Source organism: Gobio gobio (assembly GCF_949357685.1).
Source record: "Gobio gobio genome assembly, chromosome: 12".
NCBI classification, from domain to species: Eukaryota; Metazoa; Chordata; class Actinopteri; order Cypriniformes; family Gobionidae; genus Gobio; species Gobio gobio.
Genome location: NC_137105.1, coordinates 56614683 through 56627440, shown reverse-complemented (window position 1 = coordinate 56627440; position 12758 = coordinate 56614683). Strand labels below are relative to the sequence as shown.

Below are 12758 nucleotides of genomic sequence, written 5' to 3'. Positions count from 1 at the left end.
GGCTGGCGACTCTCATTGGCCCTCATTTATCAATCTTGTGTAGAAACGGGCGTATATGTTGGCGTAAGATTATGCTTACACTCCTCTCACCGCCTGATTTATGAAGCTGTGCGCATCTCTGAAATCCAGGCGTACACAAAACCTGCCCTTGATAAATGCAGCGGCTGAAAACGATCGTCATTAGAATAACACGCCCCTATATATTCAAGTCTCCGCCTCCCCCACGCCCTCATTTTACGCCATGGACACACGGAAGACGGCAAAGAAGCGAAACTTCTCTGACGTGGAGATCGAGACCATCACCAGGGAAGTGGAAAAAAAACAAAATTGTTTTATTTGGGAGTTTAAAGAGTGGGATTAAAGGCGCCCACAAAAAGGTGTCCGGTGGAAATCCAGTTTAAAGCTGTTTGGATGAGAAATTACCTCACAATTCATTATTTTACAGCACGTGTTTTGAAATAATTAGCATTTAATTTCGTATCACGTCACATGTATTGGGGTGTACAATAGTGATGATGATGTGATGTGGAGTACCATTCATTCACATTAATAATTGCATGACAATTTGTAAGATTCTTATTATTATGATTTGTATTATTAATGACGCTTATTGTTATTTAGAAGAAGAATGTCGTTATTATTATTATTTATTTTATTATTATTTAAAAGAATAAGAATGTCATTTTTATTATTTTGTCAGTCTGAATTATGTTCAGTCCCAGTCCGTGCGCAGCTGCCGGGTCTAACCAACGTCAGGTAAAGCACACAGGCTCAACTGGAGGAATACATATGCCTACAAATCAAATGCTTTGGTAAAGTTACACAAATTAAACACTGAAGTCCATGTTGCAGAAAAATAAACACTGAAGTTTATAATTACTATATCCCTATTCGCACGGGATTAGTAGCCTATTGTGGGGAGCTCTGGTGATTTGTAATAATTGCAGAGAATGTCTGTGATCTTAATCCCGTGCGAATCGGCCATGTCTGTAATATGTAATGTAAATATTCCCCCGCAAATGACCTTCCATATTTCGCCAAACACCGAGGTCCTGTGATAATATACAGGGAGTGCAGAATTATTAGGCACGTTGATTTTCTGATCATATTTTTTTTCCAGGCACATTTGACCAATTCCAAACCACAGTAATCCTAATAACTACTATTGATTTAGTATTTAATAATGTATAAGTGATATATAATTGTTCATGAAGGCTGGAAATGAAAATCACCTTATATTCAGGTGTGCAGAATTATTAGGCATGTTTTCTTTTACAGATAAATTGAGCCAAAAAAGAGATTTAACTCAGACTGAAAAGTCAAAAAGTATTAAATGCCCATGAGAAGGATGCAATGCTAATGCAATACTAGACATTGCAGTTAAGGCATGACCATTGGACAGTGAAATGCTCATTGGGTCAGCAGGAACTGACAAAAACAGGTGGTGAAGAAAAGACACCTGTTAACTGCAAAAGAATTAAGAATTAAGGTGAAGAATTAAGGGTGAAACCATCAGGAACCCTTTAGTCTCCAGCGCCACCATTTTCCAGAGCTGAACCTACCTGGAGTCTCCAGAAGTGCAGTCAGGATCTTAGAGACTTCAGTTAGGTAAAGAATCCTAAAAAATGACCCCCACTAGATAAGAATCATAAGCTGAAGTGTTGTAAAATACATGAAGAAGGTTTTTTTATTTTTATTTTAACTCAAAACGTGCGTACACCACCTCCTGAGCTGGCGTAGGATTTGAGCGAGCCGTACGCCAACGGCCATATTGATAAATCTCAAAGTCACTGTGGTTTTGGGTGTACGCTGGAAATTTGGTGTACGCACTTTTGATAAATGAGGGCCATTCAGTGTGAGACTCACACACTCGGCTTCAGTTGGGGACACTAAATGTTCCACTAAATGACTGATCTGCCCATTGTCACTGTATGATCATTGAAATGAACTGATGACATCACCGTTTTCTCCGGAGCGGCTGTACGGCCGAATCAAATTCTGTTGCATTATTTTCCTGTTTAACACTGTGAAGCTGCTCTGAAACAATCTGCATTGTAAAAAGCGCTATATAAATAAAGTTGACTTGACACACTCTGTCTTTGTCAGTCATGTGTGTTTATTATGTGTGACGTCTCCAGTCAAAGACTGAAAAAACACATCTCAGAGCAAAGAGGACACTGACCACACGCCGACACACAACTCAGAGCAGGTCACTCTCAATATGACAAAACAAAGCCTCAAATTCTGTCCGTTTTATTCTGAAATTCACTCAATAAATGTGTTTTCCTCTGTTTAATGTGGCGTGACAGATCGCTGTAGCGCCTCAGTTCAAGCGGCATCTCTTCCTCTTCACTACGAGTTACAGCAGCAAATAAACATGAATGAACATCAGAAGATACAGAACCACTGACTGACATCAATCCTGTGTCATGTGATCATCCATCAGTGTTTCAACCGCAGAAAGACGTCAAGCTTGAGAACAATATGTCACGCAACATTACATTTACCTCCGGAAAGCCATTCAATGACAATAAACTCCACAGTTAACTAGAAAAATAACTCTAGAGAGTTCACTATATTATATATTCATTATATCTCTACTCTTATTAAAGAGTTATGACTATAGTTATTATTATAAAACTGGAGGCTTCTCTATAGTTTAGAGCATTAGTTGAGATATTCAAATATTAACACACTTTATAACAATATTCATTAGTTATAAACATTCAAACGAGTCCTCATAACATTTTAAAGCCACAATGTACAGATCATCACACAAAGATATAGAAGAAAATGTAGAAAAACATTTTGGATAAATAAACCTAAAAAAAAAAAAAAAATGAATAACTGCAGAAAGGCCAAACTGCAGATCTGCAAATTAAATCGGCCTGTGCTAGCACACTCTCAGTAGCGCAACACTGATGCTCCGGAAAACAATAAAATATTAATTTACAGAATTAAATTAGAACAGAATATACCTTTCTAATAAATACAAATTAAAAACGCAATAAGTCGTATGTGTATAAACCGGTGTGTGTAATCAGATTAGCCGCTTTCACACAGCAATCCCGGGAAATTAGCAACGGCGTTCTGACTTTTTACCGGTAAGAGACCGTTCACACATCAGCACCAAAATACGGTCAATTCTTTAAACGCTGCGCCGCTCTTCATTCGCCCGCATGAGAAGAAGTGCTTTAGTTTCACTATCTGTTCAATTTGACAACATATGACGTCTTGTGAAAGGCATAAGGAATGATCAAACAGAACGCGTGTTTGCTCTTAAAAACACAAGACGGGTATAATAGTATCAAACTGCAGAGCTGCGGCGCTGATGAATGGAGAAGAAGGCTGGGTCTCGAGTGTTGAAGCTGTGAGACGTGGCTCAACGGTCAAAGATGATCATTTACCAGTAAAGACTGTGTGTGAAAGGGGCTATTGAGCACCCCATACAGCCAAAAGGGCATGATCCTCGTTTCATAACACCTCTGCGGAGATTCACCTGTGAGATTGGTAGTGGAATCAGGCGCTTCCTATCAAATCTTTGACTATTCGAGGTCACCCCTACATGTAATATGTTGATTAATCTCATATTTGATGCGTCGGGTTGGGTTTACTCAGTTTCCCAGTGTTCATTCTTCAGCTTCAGCTCAAACGCAATGCCACACATTATGATTGGGTTATTAGAAACAATCTCATTCCTCTTAGATGTAGATTGATGATGCATTATTGATAACTAGCAGTGGAAATAAAAATGCCCATCACTAGTAGCTCTGTCAGAACTTTATATTAATGAATGAATCCTAATGACTTCTTCAAAAGAGAAGATGCTCTCTTCATGATCCACACATAAGAACTCACAGGAGTTCATGAACCTTCCCTGAGAGGCAAGTGATGTTTATACACCACGGTCTGATATGAGACATATTCATAAATCACCATCACCAGTTAAAGGAAATATTCTGTGTGAGCCTTTACTCCAAAAAGAAGTTTGAATACTCCATTGAGCCTTGGTTTATTCAGAATAATTGTGATATTTTCTTGTTGTCTTGTGGCTTATATGAGTCGAGTTCAGTCTGAAGTAGTCAAACTAAAGATATCTCATGCTCATCTTCTAATAACAGTGAAGTGATAACTTGAGGCAGTGTGTTCACTTTACAGGTGGAGCATTCGCCCTCTCTGCTCCTCTCTGAGGGAATGAGCCGAGACCATCAGCTGAACACACATCTCTCTCACAAGCACTTAAAGGGTGAGTTCACACACACATTACAGCTCTGTCATCATTCACTCGCCCTCATGTCGTTTCAAACCCGTAAGACCTTCGTTCATCTTCAGAACACAAATTAAGATCTTCTTGATGAAATCTGAGAGCTCTCTGTCCCTCCATTGACAGCGACACAACTTGTTTAGGTTGCAGATTTAGTTGCACAAGCGCCTCGTGAAGGAACACAGTCTGAACGATCTTTGACTATCACCAAGTCTTAATGTGTTTTATGTTTATATTGTTATAGCAGGGCTGTCAACTCTCATTCAGTGTGAGACTCACACTCGACCCTTAACTGAAATGCATAGAGTGATTTAAATATGGTAAACAGAAGCTCAAACATGCTCACATGACACAGCAGAGCAAACCTCATTGGTTCTTGCTCATCATGCAGGCACATTTGAGTTTCTGTTTACCATATTCTTGGTTGGTCCTTGGACTGTCAATGGAGGCACAGAAATATAATTAATAATATTTAATTAAAAATATATTCATTTATGTTTTAAAGATGAACAAAAGTCTTATGGGTTTGCAATGACATGATGAGTAAATGAGGACAGAATTGTATTTTGTGTGTGAACTATCCCACAACATTAATAAACACACACAGAATATTCCTTTGGGTTTCACCTCTGCTCTCGATTCCTAGTCTAGCTTTCTAATAAACCTGCCATTGTACACTATGAATATTGTTGAGTGTGTGACCGATTGCTTTTGGTGCTCCGTTTTTAACTCGCTTTAAATAAATGCAAAATGTAGATGTTATTATTAAATTGTAAAATGTAATAAATTCCTCTTAGTTATTTATTTTGTTTTTGTGGTTATTGTGGTTATTGTATAGTGCTATTCATCTGTTTCAGTCACATGATCTTCTGCCCTTCCACCATATTTATGACTAATGTCTCGATCAGACAGAACGTGTTCTTCAGGTGTGAAAGCGCGAGGCGCACCGCACTGCCTTTTTGGTTAACTTTTATAATTTAGAAAAGAGCAGTGCGCTGTGGTTTCTTTATGTTGCTAGGTAACCACCGAATCAGCTGTCCTGTCAGTCTAATCGAGGATCATAGCACGAGCGCTCTAGAATCTGGTTTTGCACTGTGGTAGTTGCGGTTTGTTAAGTCATACAGCTCCGGGTAACCCACGATAGCCACCACAAGTTTCTCCTCAATCATTGCCGTCTCCGGACGTTCAAAAGCAACTGTAAACTTCCATCACCACAACCGAAGACCCGCCTCTCCATTCATGCGATTGGACAATGGCAACCCAAGAATTAAATAATGTTTTTATTTCTATAAAAAGCAAAACGAAACTTCACCCTCACACTCTGTCTTGACAATATTGCACAAGATCTCTTCACATTATTTAATTTTTGTCATGTGATTCCCATGCCCTCATGTGATCTTGTCATGTTCTGTCATTGGTTCATTGTCTGATCATTGTTCACAGGTGTCCCTTGTCTTGTCACTAGTCTCTGTGTATTTAACCCCTAGGAGTATGAGCTGTTTTGGGGCCCTTTAGAAGTTGACATACTCTGACATTTGTGTTTTTTTTCAGTTGCTTATAAACATATTAATGGCAGAAGTGTAAATACACTGTATTCAGCACAAACTGGGCTACCATAATATCGGAGCAACATGTATGTACATGCTTGTATTTTTGAGAGAAAAATGTTTATGCATGATTTTTGAAAAAACGAAGATTTTTTTTTATTTTTAATTAAGGCCTCAAAACACACAATAGATATGTGTTCACAAGACTTTTGACTCCAGGGTGTATTTGCATTGAGTTTTTGCTTCAAACTGATGTGAGAATCACAAGACAAAAATTACTAAGAACATTTTTTCTACATTTTTTGTGCCATTTTATTTTTTGTTTTTGAAAGTAGTCTCATGGTAAAAAATTAAATAATAAATAATTAAAATGAAGATACAATTTATACAAAATGAAATTCACTTTAAAGAAAGCAAACCACTATCTACAAAAAAAAATCCCTTTCTACAAAATAAAACTCAATATTAACTCAATAAAACAAACATTGATATTAAATTAAAAAAATAACAGGCTATAATATTTAAATATCAATGTGTAGAAAAATACGTTTGACTGGTACTATATTTATAGCATCTGAGCAGATATTTGTGAATAAAAGCTTTATTGCTGTGACACTAGGCTCTTTTACAATAAACACATTATAATCTGTCCAAAACAGGCCAAATAAATCTTGTCTAAACAGTCTTGCATGTATGACATGCAGCAGGATTCATATTTAAACGGTCTTTGTGCGTTTAATATTCACAGATGCTAACAGAATAAACTTAACAGAATAAAGCCTACCTTACAATCAGCCCTTGCTTTAAGAAATGAACAGCTTTTCATTAGGTTTCTTCATGAGCTTTTCTTCGCAACGCGTGTCAAAACGATGTAACTGAAGTAGGCTATAGCAGTACTTGATGTGTTTATTTGAGTTGATGTGTGGGCGTCTCAGTATTTGAATCTCAATAAAGCGCGTGTTCCGTGGGCGTGGTTGCATTAGCGGATAATGAACTGGCTCGCGAAAGACTGACATCTATCACTTTTCAACCAGATTACATAAACACAGCATATTTGTTTTCGATTTGGTTTACATTGTTTAAAACCTGACATTTCAACGTTTCTTTAGACATATGTCTCATGTTTGTGAGACAAGTATTCACTAAGCTAGAGGTCCTTTTCTGAAGACTCATCTGAATGAATGTCTTTGAGAGAGAGGCTGCAGATCGCGCATCATGTTTGTTTTCTTTATTATGCAAAAAGCAAAACATTTTGTTTTTATTGTGACTGTACACAACAAATTTAAACTTAACAGATTATAATGATGTATAACACTTGCCTGAATGATAAAAACGACGAGTTATTTGAGTCTCTTTGGCACTGATAAGAAAAAAAGAGCTGATCGCACCGGCGCGACCTTCGACTCGAGATGGTTAAGCCCTCATGTTTGCCATGTGTCTTTATCTGATATTGATCGTGTAACCACTGATGGTGAGTTTCTGTTGTAAAGTCAAGTCAAGTCTAGTCTAGTCTGTTTTTGTATTGCCAAGTCAAGTCTTCTTTTATGTTTTGAATTTTGATTTTGGAATAAACTGCACTTGGGTTCGTAAACTTGCCTCTCCAGTGGATTCATGTTACACCTATTCCCTAATTCACAGTATCCGATCCTTTATTAACAAGACACCAGTTTTAATTTCATTAAGGGAACAAAATGTTTAAAACCAAATACGTTACATTAGGCTGCAGCAGGGATGGAAATTAAATTTTTTGTCCACCGGCCACTGTGGCTGGTGGATTTCAAAATCTACCAGCCACTCAATGTTTTTACCAGCCATTTCTTGTTTTTAACCGACAATGTGTAACTGCATGTGAAAATTAATACTACAAGCTCTACAATACTTCAGCAGTTTATTTAATCTCAAGTCTCAATGAAATACTGGCATTTTCTCTTTCTCTCTTATACACACACAAACCATGAACTGATATTAATTTCATTAAATGAGTAGGGCAGATTAATGGATGTGGCATTTGGATGATTCGTGGTCTTTTATGGCTTCCAGTTTTAGGTTTTTAGTCCCAACAATGAAACTATTAGTTTTGGCGTCTTCTGAAGCGTGTTGACGACATACTAGGGTTGCCACCTTCAGTGTGGCAAAATAAGGGACACCCATTCACGACAATGTAACATTTTTATATTATTTTACATTTGATTATTTAATTTATTTCTAAAGCCTATTTGGTGCACTTTAAAGGGATAGTTCACCCAAACCTAAAACATTCTGTCATCATTTACTCTCCCTCATGATGTTCCAAACCTGTATGAGTTTCTTTGTTCTGCTGAACACAAAAGAAGATATTTTGCTGAAAGTTTGTTCCCAGGCTGCTTTGGGGGCACCAATGACTTCCATAGTAGGAATGAATCTTCCAATGTGTTCAACATAACAAAGAAATGTGTACATGTTTGGAACAACTTGAGGGTGAGTAAATGATGACAGAATTTTCATTTTTGGGTGAACTGTCCCTTTAAGCAGTCATTCTGAACCACTAATCACTTTTTTGACAATTCTGAAATTCAAAATTGTTACATTTTGTATTAATTTACTTAAATTTTGACTGTTATTATGTAATTATTTGTCCAATTTTTATCTAAATATTATTTTAATAAAGGGCAAACTTTATATGTCAGGATTATTTATTATGTATGATTAAAATTATACATTAATAATAACATTAATTAGGCTATAATCTATTAATTAACCTGTCTAAAAATATATAATAATTCTGTCTGCCAAGCTCTGATAATGTATGGAATATTATATAAATATATTATCCATTTAAAAGAACAATAGACCTATACCTTGTAACAAGTACAATTCGGTGCTGCTCCTTTAAGGGGGAAGGCACTTATTTTACTCACTCGCTGAGTGGGCAGTCCTTAGATCGAGCACGAGCTGTGAGCTGCATGTATGCTTTATATATTTCTGTTGCTCTTTATCGTTTATTTTTCCATTCAATAACGCTGTTGTCAGTGAAGTGTTGCAAACGAACGTTACCCCATTAGTGCATGGGAATGGCGCTGATAATAAACCCCATGTGAAACGTCAGATAGCCTGCCTACGTGAGTTTTGCTTGCACTTGGCTGAAGCCATTCGGTCCAGCTATCACTCTCTGTGTCACTGCTGCTGCTTTAAGTCAGTCAGTCTGAGCAACTGAAATGCTTCTCATAAAGTGTGCAGTTCGCCTGAGGTTCATCACGAGTTACTGGACAGACCCATTGATACCTTTTTTTCTATTCAGCTCTATATCTGGAGATCCTCTTGCGTTCAAACGGTGGATGCGACGCGAGCTCGATATGTCTTTAAAAAACCGCGCATGTTTCCAGCACATGTTCTCGAGACTCCGGCGCTATGGCAATAAAGCCGCTTAACGCAACCACGCGCAAATTAATTTCTCTACTGCATATTGTGAATTTGATTTGTAACGGCACATTTCTTTTTGAAGGTGTGACTCCTCTAAAAGTGTCCGCCGTCCAGCTGAAACAGTCGGCTATGCTATTTTTATTTACCCGCCACGGTGGCCGGTAGGTGAAGCGAATCTACCCGCCACAACACAAAATCACCCGCATTTGGCTGGTGGCGGGTGCTAATTTCCATCCCTGGGCTGCAGGTAAGAAACTTTGTTTGAAATATGTTTCCTTATGGTTTGGCTTTCCTTAGGGTCTATGTAACCTGTTCTGAAATGGGTCTATTATAATTTATATATCGCGATATATATCATTATTGCAAGAGGCTGCAATGTATATCGCAAAAGGGATTTTAGGCCATATCGCCCATCCCTAGTGCAATGTCTTACGTACGTGAGCTAGAACAGGCATGTTTATTGCTCTGTAGCGCGATCCGTTTAGCTCCACAAGTCGGATCACAAGTTGAGGTTTGAAGTTGATTTCTCAATTCATCACCCCTTTAAAACGCAAGGTGCCCAGGGCGCATAAAGAGCACAACATGCTCACAGCCAATAGAAAACTATTTAAAAAATGTGCAATTACATGATTCTTAATTGTGTTGAAGTATAACCTTAACTTTCTTTTAAAAGTCTTCTCATTCTTGCATGTTGTACTGATGGTACTGTAATATTTAAACAACATTCAATTAATAACAAGAAAACCAGACATTTTAACATTAAAGAAACATTTCAAATCAAAGTTCCCACAACGTTTTGAAAATGGGGTCATTTTGTTAGCTGGGCTCCATTGTGAGGACATTTGGTAGTAAAACCAGAGATCATTGTGGGGACCAGCCAGTGGTTCAAATGAGAAAAATTAATAAATTATGCTTATTTAAAATTGTAAAAAAATTGTAAAAATTGCGAAATATCGATTCTTAGATACATACAGATATAATAAAAAAAGATACAGTATCGACATTCTAGCCCTTAGTATCGATACTCCGCCCAGGCTTTAGGGGGCGCAGCGGCGCCCGCGATTTTCAAAAAAGTCATGGAAAATGTAGAAGATTTTAGAAGCGCCGTTGTCCCTTAAGGCAGATGTTTGGACACATTTTGGTTTTAAAGCAAAGGAAGGAAACCAAGGGATCGATAAAACAAATGCAATCTGCAAGCATTGCCAGGCTTCTATACGCTACACCGGTAAAACAACTAACCTGCGCGCCCACCTGCAAAGACACCATGCAGACAAGCTAGCTTCGCCGCAGCCCAAAAAAACATGGGACCCCACGCAAACTACTTTGGACAACACAACATCCAAGCTTCAGGTGCATTATATTTGCAAAGGTTTATGTCCCGACAGTGTTGTCGAGAACACAGGCTTTCGCTTTATGATCAACACTTTAGATCCCCGTTATGTGATCCCTACCCGCAGCTACATGACCGACAAAGCAGTACCGAGGATGTATGACAAAGTCAAAGACAATGTTAAGTCAGCCCTGAGTTCTGCCCCATGAGTGGCACTGACTTGTGATGGGTGGACATCGCGAGCCACGGAAGCTTTTGTTACAATCACTTGCCATTACGTTAACGAGGAGTGGGAACTGATGTTGCACGTTTTACAAACGCGAGCCATGCACAAGAGCCATACGGGGTCAAACATTGCAGAGTTACTGAAAGCGGCGCTGGAGGAGTGGGACCTCGTATCCAAAGACCCAGCTATTGTGACTGACAACGATGCAAATATGAGCGTCGCAGCGGAGCGGAAGTCTCTTGTCTCTTGCTGAGGGAAGTCCACTCAGTTGGTGGAAAGAGCACCAGAATGAATATCCACTAATGTCACGCCTTGCCAAAGTGTACCTGTGCATTCCAGGGACTAGTGTCTCCTCCGAGCGCGTTTTCTCTACGGCAGGCGATATTGTAACCGCACAGAGAAGTGTACTAAGCTCAAAGCATGTTGACCAACTTCTGTTTTTGAACAAAAATCTTAAGTCATAGGATAAAGCTAGCATTACCAAGAGGACAAACCTGGTTTAGCCTTAAGATTTTAAAAATCCATCCTGTTATGAGGTAGATTAGATTTGTTGTTGTGCCAAATGTTAAAGCAAGATGTAGCATTTAAGTGATTTCATAGTGAAATATGTTATGGCAGTACATGGTGTCACAAAAAAAAAATTATAAGAAGATTTAATAAGAAGAATAATAAGAAGAAGATTTTGTGCTTGTGTGAGCTCAGACTGTACCCTTGGAAAGTTAAATGTTGATTTGTGGTAATTTCCAGATTAATACAATTTGTGTACAATTAATCAGAGCACTTAAAGTTGCAAATATTTAAGCAAAATGCACTTTGTTATAATGCACTTTTGTCTTCAATAAATTGAGTAAATGTGTTCAGCATTAACTAATTGGCTCTGGCCCATGTATTTTTATTGAATTGTATCACATTGTATCAAATCGTATCGAGACAGCTCTGTATCGAGGTACATATCGAATTGTGACCTGTGTATCGAGGTATGTATCGTATCGCCAGGTTCTCCAAGGTATACAGCCCTAGTGAAGGGTAGGTTTAGGGGTATGGGCTTAGGGGACAGAAAATATGTTACATCAGTATAATAACAATAGAAGTAAGTCCCCACGAAGATACAAAAATCCAACATGTGTGTGTTTGTGTGTGTGTGTGTGTGTGTGTTTGTTTGTAGACATACACTTTCGTGGTCCTGCTGTGATCCTTATCTCCCCTCCATGATCAACACTATAAACACACAAACACACATTAATGTAAATATACATCATGCACACATGCGTTCATTATGTCAGTATCAGTGTTTGACACACTTGAGTATCTGTAGTGAGCATTTCAGATCCTCCAGTTTGTCATAGAGTAGCTTGACTCCTGAATCTCCGGTGTGATTGTAGCTCAGATCCAGCTCTCTCAGGTGTGAGGGGTTTGAAAAAATCACAGCCGTCCTCTGTCACCATACAGCCAGACAACCTACATATGGATCAAAACAGCCTTGTCATCTATTTAGTTCTCTTTATACGTCTCACCAAAAACATTTTCATATTTGTCTTATTAACAAATTAAAACACACTGGATTTTCAAACATCAGCAATAATGCTACTCAATTAAATATATCAGTAGTAATTCAATAAACACACTTAAAAAAATAAATGTAATAATACATGCAGTCCTCCAGAAATTCACATTTCCATTTCTGTGAATGAAGAAGTTTCTGTGTTTAACTGTGATATTTCATTGGCTGAGGTTTTAAACGTGCTTTGATTAATTTACTGTGCGTCTGCGAATGTGTTTGTGAGTGCATGTGTACGTGAATTTTTGTGTGAGTGTATGTGTGTGAGTGTGGGTTAGAGGCATGGCCGGACCATTGGTCTGACTGCGAGCTTTGAGGACATAATCAAATTTATTATTGTTTCACATTAATAATGTGAAACAAGGACACACATATTGAATTGCGTCTCCTCACATTTATTTGTGATCACATGGCTACAGTAAACAGCTCCATTA

The 12758-nt window shown here is 38.1% G+C and overlaps 1 pseudogene across 1 annotated transcript in view; it reads right to left on the bottom strand.

The window, feature by feature from the left end:
* LOC307134801 (stonustoxin subunit beta-like) overlaps positions 1 to 12445 on the bottom strand; it is a 15532-nt pseudogene extending 3087 nt beyond the window's left edge. Inside the window, exons 1-3 of the transcript in view lie at positions 12438 to 12445; positions 12068 to 12224; positions 11938 to 11984 (exon numbers count right to left, since the gene is read on the bottom strand). The product of the transcript in view is annotated as a stonustoxin subunit beta-like (transcript). The remainder of the gene's footprint in view (positions 1 to 11937; positions 11985 to 12067; positions 12225 to 12437) is intronic.
* Between the last annotated feature and the right edge of the window lie 313 nt (positions 12446 to 12758).